We start from the raw sequence: 15,353 nt of genomic DNA on the forward strand, positions 1-15,353 counted from the left end.
ATAATAGAGGGGCAGGTGCTGCGTCTGTCAGTGGACTTCAGTGAAAAGGATTTTACAGTAAAATCTTACAAAAAACTGAATCTTACCGTAAAATTCCTTTCTCTGAGTCCTCTGATAGTCGCCGCCCACTCATTCAGTCTTCACCAATGGGTATTGACCTCTTATCCATAGGAGCAAGCTAGGCATAAGACTTGTTAAAAACAAAGTAATTTACATAGACACACCTATGGGGGCTGTCCCACTGGTCCAATTCCCCCCTGCTATCAGCCATCCCAACTCAGTTTGGTAGAAAGCAGTTAAAGTCCAAAGAACCCCAAATAGAGGGGTGTGGGCGACGACTGTCAGAGGACTCAGAGAAAGGAATTTTACGGTAAGATTTTACAAAAATTCAGTTTTTTTAATGGCAGTTAAAAAAACAGCAGTGTAGACATGAGGGGTGGGAAACGCAACCGTCACAAAGGCAACGCAGTACCCACGTCAGAGAAAGGAACCTTACGTGAACAGAAAGGTATCCCCTGGACAACAGAAAAAGCTCAACTGGAGCAACAACCCAGGAAAGCAATAAACAAGGGGGAAAACAACCTCAACAGCCAGAGCCCTGCAAAACTAGGGTCCCCTTAAGGCACTGCCGCACACAGAACTTTGCGGCCAAAGGAGGCATCTGCCGATGCCAGAAAATCAAGTTTGTAGAATTTGAAAAAGGTGTGCACAGTCGCAGCCTTGCAAACCTGGACTACCGAAGCCTGATGCCCGAAGGCCCATGACACACTCACTGCTCTAGTAGAGTGCGCCTTGACAGGGAAGGGCGGTGCCGTACCTTAATCGAATAGGCCTGCACAATCGTCCGTCTGATCCATTTTGAAATGGTCGCCGCAGACGCAGCCATACCCTTCCGAGGTCCCTCATGAAGGACAAAAAGAGAATCCGACTTCCGTAAGGATTCAGTGGACGACAGGTAAACCCTAATCGCCCAGACAACATCCAAAGAATGTAAGGCAAACTCCTTAGGATGTTTAGGATTCGCACAAAGCGAAGGCAAAACAATGTCCTCATTAAGGTGAAAATCAGAAACCACCTTTGGAAGGAAGGACTGGTTGGGTCGCAAGACCACCTTATCCCTATGAACCACCAGGTAAGGGGAGCGGCAAGACAAGGCCGCCAACTCTGACACTCTGCGTGCAGAAGTGATCGCTACCAGAAAAGCAACCTTTTTCGACAGCAGAGACAAAGAAATCTCCCGGATGTTTTCAAAGGGAGAATGTTGCAAAACTGACAGAACCAAGTTCAAGTCCCAAGGAGGTAGGGGCGCCCTCCGAGGAGGGGCCAAGTGACACACACCTTGAATAAAGGTGTGATTTAAAGAGTTAGATGCCAATGGGCGCTGGAAAAGGATGGCCAGTGCAGACAACTGGCCCTTAATCGTGGACAACGCCAGGCGCTGGTCCACACCAGATTGTAGGAAGGCTAACACCCTCGCCACCGAATAGGAACGAGGGGGGAAGCCTCTGGACTCACACCAGGCAAAATAAGCCTTCCAGGTACGGTAATAGATCTTACCGGATGAGGCTTTTCTAGCCTTGAGCAAGGTAGGAATGACCTCAGAAGAGAGACCCCTGTCTCTCAGGACCTGGCTTTCAACAGCCGCGCCGTTAAAGCCAGCGACTGTAAAGCAGGATGGAAGATCGGTCCCTGAAACAGTAGATCGTCTCGTAACGGTAGCCGCCACGGAGGCTCGATGGCCAGTTGAATGATGTCCGCGTACCAGGACCAGCGTGGCCAGTCCGGGGCCACCAGAATCACCAACTTCGGTTCCAAGACCAACCTGCGCAGGAACCTGGACAACAACTGAATCGGAGGAAAGGCATACATCAGACGATACTGGTGCCAAGGCACCCCCAGATCATCTGAGGCGTCCGCCAGAGGATCGCGCGTTCGTGCCATGAACATTCCCACCTTGATGTTTAGCTGGGACACGAACAGATCAACATCCGGGGATCCCCATTTCGCACACAGCATCTGAAAAGCCTCCGGGGGCAGAGACTATTCCCCGTGGTCCAGGGTCTGGCAGCTCAGATAATCGGCCTGCCAGTTTTCCACACCCGGAATGTGAACTGCCGAAATCGCCGGGACGTGAGTCTCGGCCCAAGACAGAATGCTGGTGACTTCCTGAGCCGCCCGGGCACTCCTGGTGCCCCCTTGGTGATTGATGTAAGCCACCGCAGTGGCATTGTCCGTCTGCACCTGTACAGGGCGGCCCTGAAGACGATCCGACCAATGGAGCAGGCACAGCCTGATCGCTCTCAAATCCAAGATGTTTATCGGCAGGGACGATTCCCCCACCGACCAAGTGCCCTGGGCAGACAGGTTACCCAGGATGCCACCCCAGCCTGACAGGCTGGCATCCGTGGTAAGCACCGTCCACAGCAACGGCCAGAAGGATTTCCCCTCCGCTACAGCCGGGGACCGAAGCCACCACAGAAGATCCACTCTGGTTTGGCGACTCAGACACACCCTCAGCTCTTGTCCTGTCCCACCTGGCCAGTATCTCTGCTTGGAGAGACCGCGTGTGAAACTGTGCAAACGGTATCGCCTCGAAGGCTGACACCATCAATCCCAGGGACTGCATACAGGTCCTGATCGACGAGGACTCGTGGTCCCTGAGGGACCTGACCTCTCTCTGCATGGTCCGGAGCTTGTCCTCTGGCAGAAACACCTTTGCTTGGGCGGAGTCCAAGACCATTCCCAAATAAGGGAGACGCACCGAAGGAGACAAAGTCTACTTCTGAACGTTAATGGTCCATCCGAACTCCTGGAGTGTCTGAACCATAGTGGACAGATCGCACAGCAGGCTCTGACTGGCACTCGATCTTAACAGGAGATCGTCCAGATAACCCAAGACCGCAATGCCCTGTGCCCGTAATAGGCCCAGAACGGGAGCCAGCACTTTGGTAAACACCCTTGGAGCCGAAGCGAGACCGAAAAGGTAATGCCACAAACTGATAGTGTTCCTCCGCAATAGCGAATCGGAGGTACCTCTGATGACCCTTGAATATGGGGATGTGTAAATATGCATCCTTCAGGTCGATAGAAGCCAGGAAATCTCCCTGAAGACTCAGGGAGGCCACCACCGAGCGGAGCGATTCCATGCAGAATTTTTGAACGCGCACGAAGCGGTTCAAAGCTTTTAAGTCCAGAATCGGATGCACCTTGCCCTCCTTTCTGGGCACAGTGAACAGATTCGAGTAAAACCCCCAAAATCTGTCCCGATGTGGCACCAGGACGATTACCCCCTAGGCGAGTAGATCCTGAACCGCCCGATGAAGATCTTGCAGCTGATCTGGGGGTCAAATGAAGATTTGAGGGAAAGAATCTGTCCCCTGGTCGCAAAAGGAATTCGATCTTGTAACCTGATCGAATGATTTCCTGAACCCACTTGTCCGGAATCCGGAGCAGCCAAGGTTGGAGGAAACCGTGCAGACGTCCCCCCACCCCTGAAACGGGTGAGGGCACCCCTTCAGGCAGTGGCGGACTGAGCCGCCGCACCGGCCTGGGCGGCTTTTGGCTTGCCCACCCAGGACTTTCTCTGGCCACCCAGGCCCTTGACCGGTTTCCCCTTGTCCTGCGTCTTGAAGGCACGAAAGGACCCCTGATTTGGTTTAAAGGAGGGGCCCCGCTTACCGCGGAAAGACTTACCCCTAGGATTCTGGGGCAACAGAGTGCTCTTGCCCCCAGTGACACCTTTAACCAATTCATCCAGGCATTCTCCAAAAAGACGAGACCCAGCATAAGGGATGTCAGACACTGTCTTCCTGGAAGTCTGGTCAGCCGACCAGCTTTTTAACCATATCAAGCGGCGATTAAGCACCGCGACACTAGATAAGCGCGCAGCTAATGGGGCCTCATTCAAGGCCCCATCGCACAAGTACATGACTCCTTGATAAATCTGGTCCACCATCCCCAAGCTAGTAGGGGGGGGGCAGAATCAGCCACGAGGGTGCGTCTGAGCACCTTGGTCCAATCCGCTACGGCTTGAGCCACCATGACAGAGGCGAAAATAGGTTTCAGCATGGAACCCGCCACCATGTAGGAATGTCGGAAAAGAGATTCCAGCCTCCTATCCGTAGGATCTTTAAACACCGGAGAATCCTCGGTGGGTACCAGAGTGGCCCTGTTCAATCTGGCCACAGTGTGATCCACTTTTGGAGCCACAGACCAGCGCGAATCCGTAGGAGACGCAAAGGGGTAGAGGAGTTGAAACTTCTTAGGCACCACAAAAGTTCGCTTCAAGTTGCGCCATTGTTCATTCAGTTTCGTGGAACTCAGCGGGGCAAGGAAATATCTGCGCCACCTTATGGGATCTGTGGGTACCAAAAGAGGACCGGAGGATTGGGCTCATCCTCTAAATGTAGTGTTTCCTTAACGGCAATGATCAGCGCATCCATAGCTGCGCGGCCCTCGGCCGTCCCAGGGGGGGAATCATTCACCCCCGCATCCTCCGCCTCCCCCTCAGACTGAGAAGAGCGAGACCCGTTAAGGGGCACACTATCTACGGCAACTTTGTCAGATTCAGAATCAGAAGAAAGAGAGAGCCTAGGCCTTTTTCTAGCATCCCGTTCAGTCATCAAAAGATCCACCTTGGATGCCAAAGTCGCAAGTGCGGCAGTCAAAGCAGGCAGAGCAGAAGATTCAGAGGAACCTGAATCATCCACCAAAGCTGGGGGAAATTTGCTGTCCTGGGACTCCATAATAAAAAAATATTTTTTTTCAAGGTACTGGCCCTTTAAGCGCACCGCGATCCCCCGCAGTACACCGCTATGAAGGATTCTGCAAGCAGACCCCAAACAGGAAAAGCTGATAGCCAGAGGTATTCCCACAAAAAAAACAGCAAAGACAGACCCCACAAGTGTTACCCACATGCCTGCCGATCTCCTCTGTACAGAAAGAGGAAGTGATGTCACCGCAGGAGGCTGAACTAGGACTTCAGACTAAGGAAACATGGTTGCCCATAGAAAGCAATGGGAGGCTCCGGTAAAATGGCAGCCGACGTGCTCAGGAGAACACATTGCCACACACAAGATGGCGCCGTAAGGCGCCAAAACACACTATATACATCGCTGGAGAAGCGCCCACAGTGAAGCCAGCATGCTGCCCACACCTAAAATGGCGGACCGGCGGTTTTTAACCCCGCAGCGGTCGCCGCACGTGTCTGCACCTCCACACACACACCAAAAAGTGTCACATAGGAGAGGGACCCCCACAACCCACATAGCGAACTAGCTGAGTCAAAGTTCCCACAGGGCCCGGGAGAAGGGAGCCCCAAAAAACACAGACATTAGGGGATACCACAGACACACAGGACTGCCAGCCCCAGACAGAGGCCCCACACAGAATGTACTTACCGTACCCGATGGCATGGGTGCCTCACATCGACGGGAAACCTCCCACCCCAGTGCCGTCAGCCAAAAACGCAGGACGCTAGCAATGCACGGAAACCGTGGGAGAGACGTCCAGGCGAGGTGGCCACCTCGCGGGCTTACATCCATGAGGACAGGGATGGGTCGTTTGCGAGGCCAGGGCGTATGCATAGCCTGCTAAACGCTCAATGGCGGGCTGGGATTCCATAAGACCCTCTGTCCTGGGATACCAGGACAACCAGTTCGACTCCCAGCTCCGCGACGCTGTCATCATCTTGAAGAAGTGACTAACTAAACGCTGATAAATAAACAGCTAGTAATGCAAAGGAAAAACACATTTGCAGAAACAAAATCATAAGAAATAGAAGAAGGCTGAGACTGTAGCCCCAGCACAGGGAGAGCCTATCTTACTCCTAACTAGGCAGAAGATAAACTGGGATGGCTGATAGCAGGGGGGTATTGGACCAGTGGGACAGCCCCCATAGGTGTGTCTATGTAAATTACTTTGTTTTTAACAAGTCTTATGCCTAGCTTGCTCCTATGGATAAGAGGTCAATACCCATTGGTGAAGACTGAATGAGTGGGTGGTGACTGTCAGAGGACGTAAGAGAAATACAGTTTTCTCTATCGTCCATTGACAGACGCAGCAATGCTTCTTTATCCTTGGGACGTCCCAAAGCAGTATAGGCATGAGGGGTGTGAAGAACGCAACCAAAAAATAGTTAATGTATTTACAAGGCTAAAAACGTAGCCACAGAAAAAAGCCACTCAGGTGAGGCAAAGCACTCCGATGCAGGTTGGATCCGCCATCCAGTAGTCAAAATGATCAAAGAGAAAGTTTGACTGCACTCAGGAGAAGATGAAAATGGAAGTGTTTAATTCCTCATACACTTGAATACAAACAGTGCATCACACAGACATGGGACAGGTTGACTCGTTTCACAATTCTTTTGATCACTTACTGGTTATGAGTAAGCGATCTAAAGAATCGTGAAAGGCGTCAACCTGTCCCGTGTCTGTGTGATGCACTGTTTGTATTCAAGTGTATGAGGAAATAAACACTTCCATTTTCATCTTCTCCTGAGTGCGGTCAAACTTTCTCTTTGATCATTATAAAAACGTAGCCAACTGGGTAAGAAAAAAGCTCAACCAGTAACAACAGGAGCTTACCAAACAAAGTTGGACCCCTTAAAGAGAAAAAAAAAACAGGTTTCTTTACACAGCAGCCTGCAAAACCTTGCAGCCAAAAGAGGCATCCAGAGATGCCAATAAATCAAACTTGTACAATTTTGTAAAAGTATGCACGGCCGCCTTACACACTTGGGGAATAGATGCCGGACGACGAAAGGCCCAAGAGGCACTCAGCGCTCTAGTAGAATGCGCTCTCACAGGGAAAGGAGGTACCGGACCCTTCAATGAATAAGCCTGAACAATTGTCTGTTTAATCCATCTGGATATGGTCGCAGCAGACGCAGCCAAACCCTTACGAGATCCCTGAGTAAGGACAAAAAGAGAATCTGAAGTCCTAAAAGGCTCCGTGCCCGACAGGTAAACCCTGATTGCCCAAACCACATTCAGAGAATGCAAGGCAATTTCCTTAGCATGCTTAGGCATAGGACAGAGTGAAGGCAAACAATGTCTTCATTTAAATGGAAATCAGGACACCACCTTAGGAAGAAAGGACTGATTAGGTACGAGAACCACTTTATCTCTATGAACGACCAAGTAAGGCAAACAACAGGAAAGCGCTGCCAATTCAGACATTGTGCGGGCAGAAGTAATAGCCACCAGAAAGGCAACCTTCTAAGATAACAAAGGCAGAGATATGTCCCTAATATTTTCAAAAGGAGGCTTTTGAAGAACAGACAAAACCAAATTCAGATCCCACGGAGGCAAAGGGAATCTTCTCGGAGGAGCCAGATGACGCACTCCTTGAATAAAGGTGCGGATCAAGGAATCAGTTGCCAACGGATGTTGGAAGTAAATAGCTAAGGCCTCGATCGTGCCCAAGGCCAACCATTGCTAAACTCCTTTCTGCAAGACAGTCAAGACCCACGCAACCGAAAACAAGCGAGGGTGCAATTTTTGCGATTCACACCAGGAAATATACATCTCCCAAGTACGATGATAAATTTTTGTGGAAGTCGCTTTCCTAGCCCTCAGCAGGGTAGGGATCACAGACTCAGAGAGACCCCTGTCTCTTAGCACCTGGCCTTCAACAGCTATGCCGTTAAAGAGAGCAACCGTAACGCAGGATGGAAGATCGGCCCCTGAGACAGCAGTTACTCCCTCAGAGGCAGCCACCAGGGAGGCTCGACGAAAATCTTTACCAGGTCTGAGTACCAAGACCGGTGAGGCCATTCTGGCGCCACCAGAATTACTGGCACCTTTTCCACTCTGTGGAGGAACCTCGACAACAGCTGTATTGGAGGAAAGGCATAAAGCAGCCGATACTGGCTCCAAGGAGATACCAATGCGTCTGTGGCATTGGCCAGAGTGTCTTGAGCCCTGGCCACGAACCTTCGTACCTTCTTCAGACGAGACGCAAAAATGTTGATGTCCGGGGTGCCCCACCGGACACACAGGAGATTAAATATCTCTGGATGCAGGGACCATTCCTCTTAGTTCAGAACTTGACGATTCAGGTAATCCGCCTGCCAGTTCTCCACTCCTGGAATGTGAACTGTTGAAAGAGCCGAAACATGTTCCTCGGCCGAAATCAGGATCTCGGCCACCTCATGGGCCGCCCGGCACTCCTTGTGCCCCCTTGGTGATTGATGTAGGCCACAGCTGTGCCATTGTCGGATTGAATCTGAACCGAGGAACCTTGTAGCCGATTCATCCAGTAGAGCAGGCAAAGCTTGATTGCTCTGAGTTCCAGTACATTTATCAGTAAAGAGGACTCCTCTGTCGACCAGACTCCCTGGGCACAGATTTTGTCCAGCACTCCACCCCAGCCCAACAGGCTGGCATCTGTGGTGACCACCATCCACGACAGCGGTAGAAAGGACTTGCCCTGGCTCAGGGCGGGTGACAAGAGCATTGACCTCGTGGGTTGGCTCAAACATACCATTCTGTCCAAGGTCTGTGGATGCTTGTTCCACTTGAGAAGAATCTTCTTTTGCAGAGGCCTGGAATGAAATTGAGCAAATGGGAAAGCCTTGAAGGTCGACAACATCAGCCCCAAGGCTCTCATGCAAGTCCGCAGAGATGAGAGATTGTTCATCAGCAACCTGATCTCTCCCTGCAACGTCTGAAGTTTGTCCCCGGGAAGCCACCCGGGATGGGGCCACCCTTGCGTCGGCGCCATGTCTGATGCGGCTGACTGGTGACGCCCATTAATTTGTGGCGTCATCACGTCATGCACGCGGCATATAACCTCTCTTGGCCAAATGAAATCGGTGCGCCAGCATTGTCTTTCTCCATCTGGCGGCAAGCGCCAATCTGGCATTTGCACGCCTTCAGCCAGAGCACATGGCGTTTGGGGTGGGACCCGGCCACGCCCTTCCGAGAGATACAAATGAGAGACAGGTACACAGAGGCATTCATTCACTCACCTGTTTGTGCACGAAGGGAGTAGCCTTTTATCCCTGGGTCCACACACTACACACGTTGGGTATACAGACAAACTATACCATTTCAGATTCATTTCTTTCTGCACCACTGCTTTCCTTGTTCCCTCCTTTTGTTTGCACCACACACGGTACACTATCAATCTCTTCCAATCGGTATTTTATGTTTTTACCAATATATATATATATATTTTTTTTCACTTTGCTTTACACACTGCTCATACCTAGCATTTTGTTTCACTTTTGGGTGCATTTCCTCCCCTGATCCCTGCATCAGCCCTCGTATTTACATCCTTGTTGCTGTACATTCAATACATATTTATATTTATGATGCAGTTGATTCTTGCATTGCTATAACCTACATATATTTATTTTAGTCAGTGATCATGGACATCTGGCACCTTACTCTACACACCCACACCATTTCCCTGTTCCTCATCCTCTCCCGGCTGGGTGGTTTTGGGTCCCTTTCCATCAGCTCCCGGATCAGGCGTTCATGCAGCCACTGGAGTTCAGTGTCTCTTCGCTGTCCCGGCCAACTGGTAAGTATGGGTTCCTGACTTGGGATCCTTCATGGGTTTTGTACCCTGCAAACATCAATAACTAATTTTTGGATTGTTGTTACAATACTATTTCTGCATATGTTTTTTTCACAGACATGCATGTGTGCATCCATTTCTGAAGAAGCGAGCAGTTTGCTCGGGAAACGCATCAAAGTTATTAAGATGCCTGTTTACAACCATGCAACAATACAGTTACTAACTTCAAGCATGTACTATATTTGTGCCTATACTTTGTTTGACTTGGTTAACATTTTATGTACCACGTTACATGATGTAATTTTTTTGATACTAATCATTAAATTGAGATTACATTTACTTCATTGAGTGGCCACCTGTGCCTCATCTAAAGTCCCAGGGCAATTTTCCCTTTCTGTATGTTCCCGGGAAGAAGACCCTCGCCAGAGAGGAGCCTAAAGTCAGACCCAGGTAATTCAGTCGCAGCGACGGGGTGAGTGCAGATTTTTTTAAGTCGATGGTCCATGCGAACTCCTGAAGGGTCTGGACCGTGATTGACAGGTTGCCCAACAAGGTTGGGTGAGAGTTTGCGCTCAACAGGAGATCGCCCAGATATCCAAGGATCGCAATCCCTCTTTTGCGGAGCAAAGCCAAAACCGGAGCCAAAACCTTGGCGACGACTCTGGAAGCGGAGGCTAGATCAAAGGGTAATGCCACAAAATGAAAGTGATCCTCCGCCATTTCAAAACAGATACCTCTGATGTCCCCCGTATATAGGGATGTGAAGATACGCATCTTTGATATCGATTGAGTCTAGAAAGTCTCCTTGATTTAAAGATGCTACCACCGACTGAATGGATTCCATCCGAAACTTCTGCACAAAGCAGTTAAGTGACTTGAGGTCCAAAGTTGGACGCACCTTGCCCTCTTTTCTGGGCACCATGAACAGGTTTGAATAAAAACCTCTAAACTGTTCCAGCTGAAGAACGGGCCCAATCACTCCTTGTGCAAGGAGATCCTGCATTGCCTCCCTGAGATCCTTCAAGTGATCTGGGCGAGACCAAAATTTGATCTTGTACCCTGAACGAATTAGTTTGAGAACCCATTTGTCCTGAATCAGATGTCCAGGGTTCCTGAAAGTAACACAGACGTCCCCCGACTCCCGAATCGGTTGAGGGCGTCCCTTCATGCCGAAGAGGATTTGTCCGCCGAACCGGACTGGCAAGTCTTGGGCTTATTCGACCAAGCCTTCTTGTTCCCTCCAGAGCTCTGAACGGTTTACCTTTTTCTTGTGCCCCTGAGGCACGAAAAAACTGCCTATGAGCCATGAAATGGGGCCCCCGCTTACTGCGGGCGCCTTACCTTTTGAGGGTTGGGGGAGAATAGTACTTTTGCCCCCTGTTAAACCTTTGATCAACTCATCCAAGCAAACAGACGTTCACCCAAAAAGGGAAGATCTGTTAAGGCCTTCTTAGAAGCCTGGACTGCCTACCAGCTCTTCAGCTACACTATGTGGCATACGGCAATCCCTACGGCTGACACTCTGGCAACCAGAGGGGCCACTTCCAGGGCCGAACCACACAGGAACACCAGGGCCTGGGCCATCTGGTCCGTGAGTTCAATCAGAGTCGAGGCAATCATCTCAGTGGTGAAGTAACCCCTAAGCACTTTAACCCATTCTGTTACTGTCTGAGAAACCAGAACGGACGCAAAGACAGGTTTTAGTATCGAGCCCGCCAAAAGATGCAGGTGATTCCACCTGTCTGTCCACCGGGTCCGTAAACGCCGGAGAGTCTTCCACAGGCAACACAGTAGATTTGCTTACCCCTGGAAACAGGGTGATCCACCCTAGGTGACACCGTCCATCATTTTGAGACCGAGTCAGCAAAGGAATAACGGCGTTTAAAGCACTTTGGCACCACTAGCATGTGCTTAATGCGCCGCCATTGCTCATTCACATTACTGCCTATGTAGCTCCAGGCTACAACAAAATGGTGCCAATGCAAAAGCATAGGAAGCTCAGCGAAAATGGCCGCTGTACCTTACACACAGAAAACCGATGCCCACACCTAAGATGGCAGCTGAAATTGCTGTCATGCGTTCAGGACCCAGACATGAGGCCACCACAGCGATCTACCTAAAAATACCCAACAGAACAAGGTAGCAGTGTAACCCCCCCCCCCCCTCACCAGGCAGCAAATATAGTTCCCCCATGCGGGAGCAGGGAGGGTAGGGCCTGGTCCTGATAGGCCTGGGCGATCTTTCCGGAAAAAACAGAGTCTTGTTATCCCCAGGAGTGAGCCCACTCCACATCACCCCCCCCCCCCCCCAGAGACGGCTAGGGACATGAGGGGTTTAGTACTACTCACCATACCATGGACTGGGTGGGCTCCGCTCTGGGAAGACAGCCGCCCACCCTGAGCGGGGGTGCTGCCAGCCAAGGGGTAAGCTGCGACTCAGGACGTTCCAGGTCGATGCGTTCCAGCGAGACATCAGCTCGCAGGCTCGTCCCCATCCACAGAGGCTCCGTCGTGGCGAGGCCTAGTTGGACCATAACCTGCCCATGCTCATTGGCCAGGCAGGGAGACCGTAAGGATCTAGATTATCCAGTGCAAAACCACAGGCGGCTGTCGCTTGTAGTTCACCAGGAGGATCCCCCTGACACTAGCTAGCGATAGTGAGTAAAGATAAATAAATATAAACATTCTTAAAAGAATAAAAATTGAGACCGAAGTCACAGCAGGAAACCTAGGTCCTAATCCTTCACTAGGCAGCGAGAAACCGATTTGAGAGCACAGTGTGGGGGGTATGCCAAGAAGGACAGCCCCTATAGGCGTGTCAGTGAATTTTTTCCACTGCCTAGTCTACTCCTGTAGATGGTGCATAACCCAAGGGTAAAGAAGCATTGCTGCTGCGTCTGTCAATGGACGATAGAAAAATAGATTTTACGGTAAGTCAAAAATCCTATTCACCTTTTGTTCACTGATGGACACAACTCCTGATATTTTTAACTAGGGATGAGCTTTGAGTCGAACGTTGGCTGTTCGCTCGTTCGTCGAATGACAAACAAATGGGCTTCTTCGCTGGAACTTTGAGGTTTCCGCATTATCATGGACTCTGACCTCTGATTCCAATAAATCCCCTACTGGCCAGGGGGTTTCAAACCCACAACCATCTCAATTGCAAGCCTGGTATTCTACCACCTACGCCACTGTCAAGCCTGCATAGGCTGAACACACTCTCCCTAACTTCTATCTCATCCACTGTGTGTAGGGTAAGATAGAAGTTAGTTAGGCAGGGAGAGCATGTTCAGCCTAAGCATGCTTGACGGTGTGCTAGGTGGTAGAATACTAGGCTTGCAATTGCAAGGTTGTGGGTTCGAATCCCTTGGCCAGCGGGTGATTTATAAGTGGAATTCTATAGTTAATACATTGCTGGCAGGGAGAGAGATTTTTGCTTTTTAGAGGTTGGTGAGATCAGATAGTGCAGTGTGTACCACAAAGTTATATATATATATATATATATATATATATATATATATATATATATATATATATATATATATATATATATATATATATAGCCCTCAAATTTTCCACTCGCCTGCTCGCATTTTGCTAGTGGAAAATGATTGCGAGCGAGGACGAGAGAGGAGAAGGAAGGAAATGCGGCCAGATGATAATCAGAGCGGGGATCGCTGCACTGTAACATCTTTCATTTGAATTGCTGGGCACTCAGCTTCACACGTAGTCCCGCCTCCTGGCTCGGCTCCTTTGATAGACAGAACACTGCCGGTAAGTGTGACGTCTATCATAAGAGCCGAGCCAGGAAGCGGGACTACGTGTGAAGCTGAGCGCCTGGCAATTCAAATGAAAGATGTTACAGTGCAGCAATCCCCACTCCGATTATCCGGCTGCCTTTCCTCTTCCTCTCCTGCACATGTGAGGCTGCAATCCATATTTATGGTCACATGGTTGGGGGGGTCTAATATAGCATTACAAGGCTCAGCATGTCTTATTTATGGTCACATGGTTGGGACTATAGGACTACAAGGCTCAGCATTCAATATTTCTATTCACATGCCAAAGGGGGGTCTCATATAGGACTACAAGGCACAGCATGTCTTATTTATGGTCACATGATAGGGGGGGCGCCTCCTATTGGACTACAAGGCTCAGCATTCCATATTTCTAGTCACATGGCTAAGGGGGGGGGGTCTCATATAGGACTACAAGGCACAGCATGTCTTATGGTCACATGATGGGGGGGGGGTCTCATATAGGACTACAAGGCACAGCATGTCTTATGGTCACATGATGGGGGGGTCTCATATAGGACTACAAGGCTCAGAATTCCATATTTCTAGTCACATGGCTGGGGGGGGTCTCATATAGGACTACAAGGCACGGCATGTCTTTTTATGGTCACATGATGGGGGGGTCTAGTATAGGACTACAAGGCACAGCATGTCTTATTTATGGCCACATGATGGGGGGGGGGGTCTTATATAGGACTACAAGGCAAAGCATGTCTTATTTATGGTCACATGATGGGGGGGCGTCTCCTATAGGTGGGGCAACTGGGGGCGAGTAACCCTTAAGGCCTGGCTAGTAGCTCAGGACTTGAAATTTTGAGCCCTGTATATATATATATATATATACACACACTGTATTTTCTGGCATATAAGACTACCTTTGAACCTCAAAAAAATCGCCCAAAAATGGGGGGTCGTCTTATACGCCGAGTATAATATCTCCAAGGTAACCTAAGTATAAGTATTACTGGTAGATGAAAATTAGGGGGGTCGTCTTATACGCCCAGTCTTATACGCCGGAAAATACGGTATATATATATATATATATATATATATATATATATATATATATATACTGTATAGGCACTTCAGTTTATGTCAGTATTGCTGAAAAAAAACGTGCCAAAATGGGAAAAAAAAAAAAAAAACGGTGTGGGGTTCCTCCTAAAATCTATACCAGGCCCTTATCCGAGCACACAGGCTGGCTGACCAGGATGGGGGTGGGGGTGAGCTAGCCCCCCCCCCCCCGCCGTGAAGCATACCAGGCCACATGCCCACAACATGGGGGGGGGGGGGGGTGGGTGCTTTGGGGCAGGGGGGGCTCTGCTCTGGCGAGTAACACACCTCCTTTATTAGAGGGCCTCAAGTAGCACAGGGGAACCTTTGGACAGCAGGATTGTTATTCTGGGGGGAGCGGATCATTAGATGCACTAGCAGATTTTTTTTTTTTTTTTTTTTTTAACAGTAACTAGAAGATTTAGATACACTAACATCAAGAAGCTGAACAGCTAAAGCCTTATAAGCAGTTACACGTTTTTTTTTTTCCTTATGGGATCTTACATAAACAAAAGTTTATTGTAAGCACCCGTCAGTGGTAAATGGTTTGTCTCAACCTAACTACTACAACAGCAGGACAGTTTGTTCTGTTGAAAAACAAAATATTTACTAGCCAGATCATCAAGTGACAAAAAAAAAAAAAAGGAAATCAAGCTTTAAAAGGGAATTAATGAAGCCACCACATCTAAATATTGGTAAGCTGCAATATAATAAATGTTTGCTTTCAGGTTTTTTACAGCTTTAAGGTTTATGAGCCTATCAGCCATATTTGAATTTAGCACATTTAACATGAGAGAAAATGTCTCTAGCACTAGTGAAGAGATGTATGCAACATCAAATTCACAAATTATGCATACATGTAGAACACAAATGTACATATAAGGGCATCTGTGGAACAACATATATGGATTCCTTGCAAGTCATATACCAAGCTTTGGAAAAGACTCTTTAAAGTCTTAGCAAGGTAACCACATGCAAC

General features: G+C 49.2%; 1 protein-coding gene across 1 annotated transcript in view; it reads right to left on the minus strand.

Annotated features, from left to right (window-relative positions):
- The window catches only part of LOC309554335 (septin-2A), a 219,879-nt gene that overhangs the window by 58,335 nt on the left and 146,191 nt on the right, over nucleotides 1–15,353 (minus strand). The window lies entirely within an intron of this gene.

The sequence above is a fragment of the Pelophylax lessonae genome (genome assembly GCF_965119305.1).
Source record: "Pelophylax lessonae genome assembly, chromosome: 1".
NCBI lineage: Eukaryota > Metazoa > Chordata > Amphibia > Anura > Ranidae > Pelophylax > Pelophylax lessonae.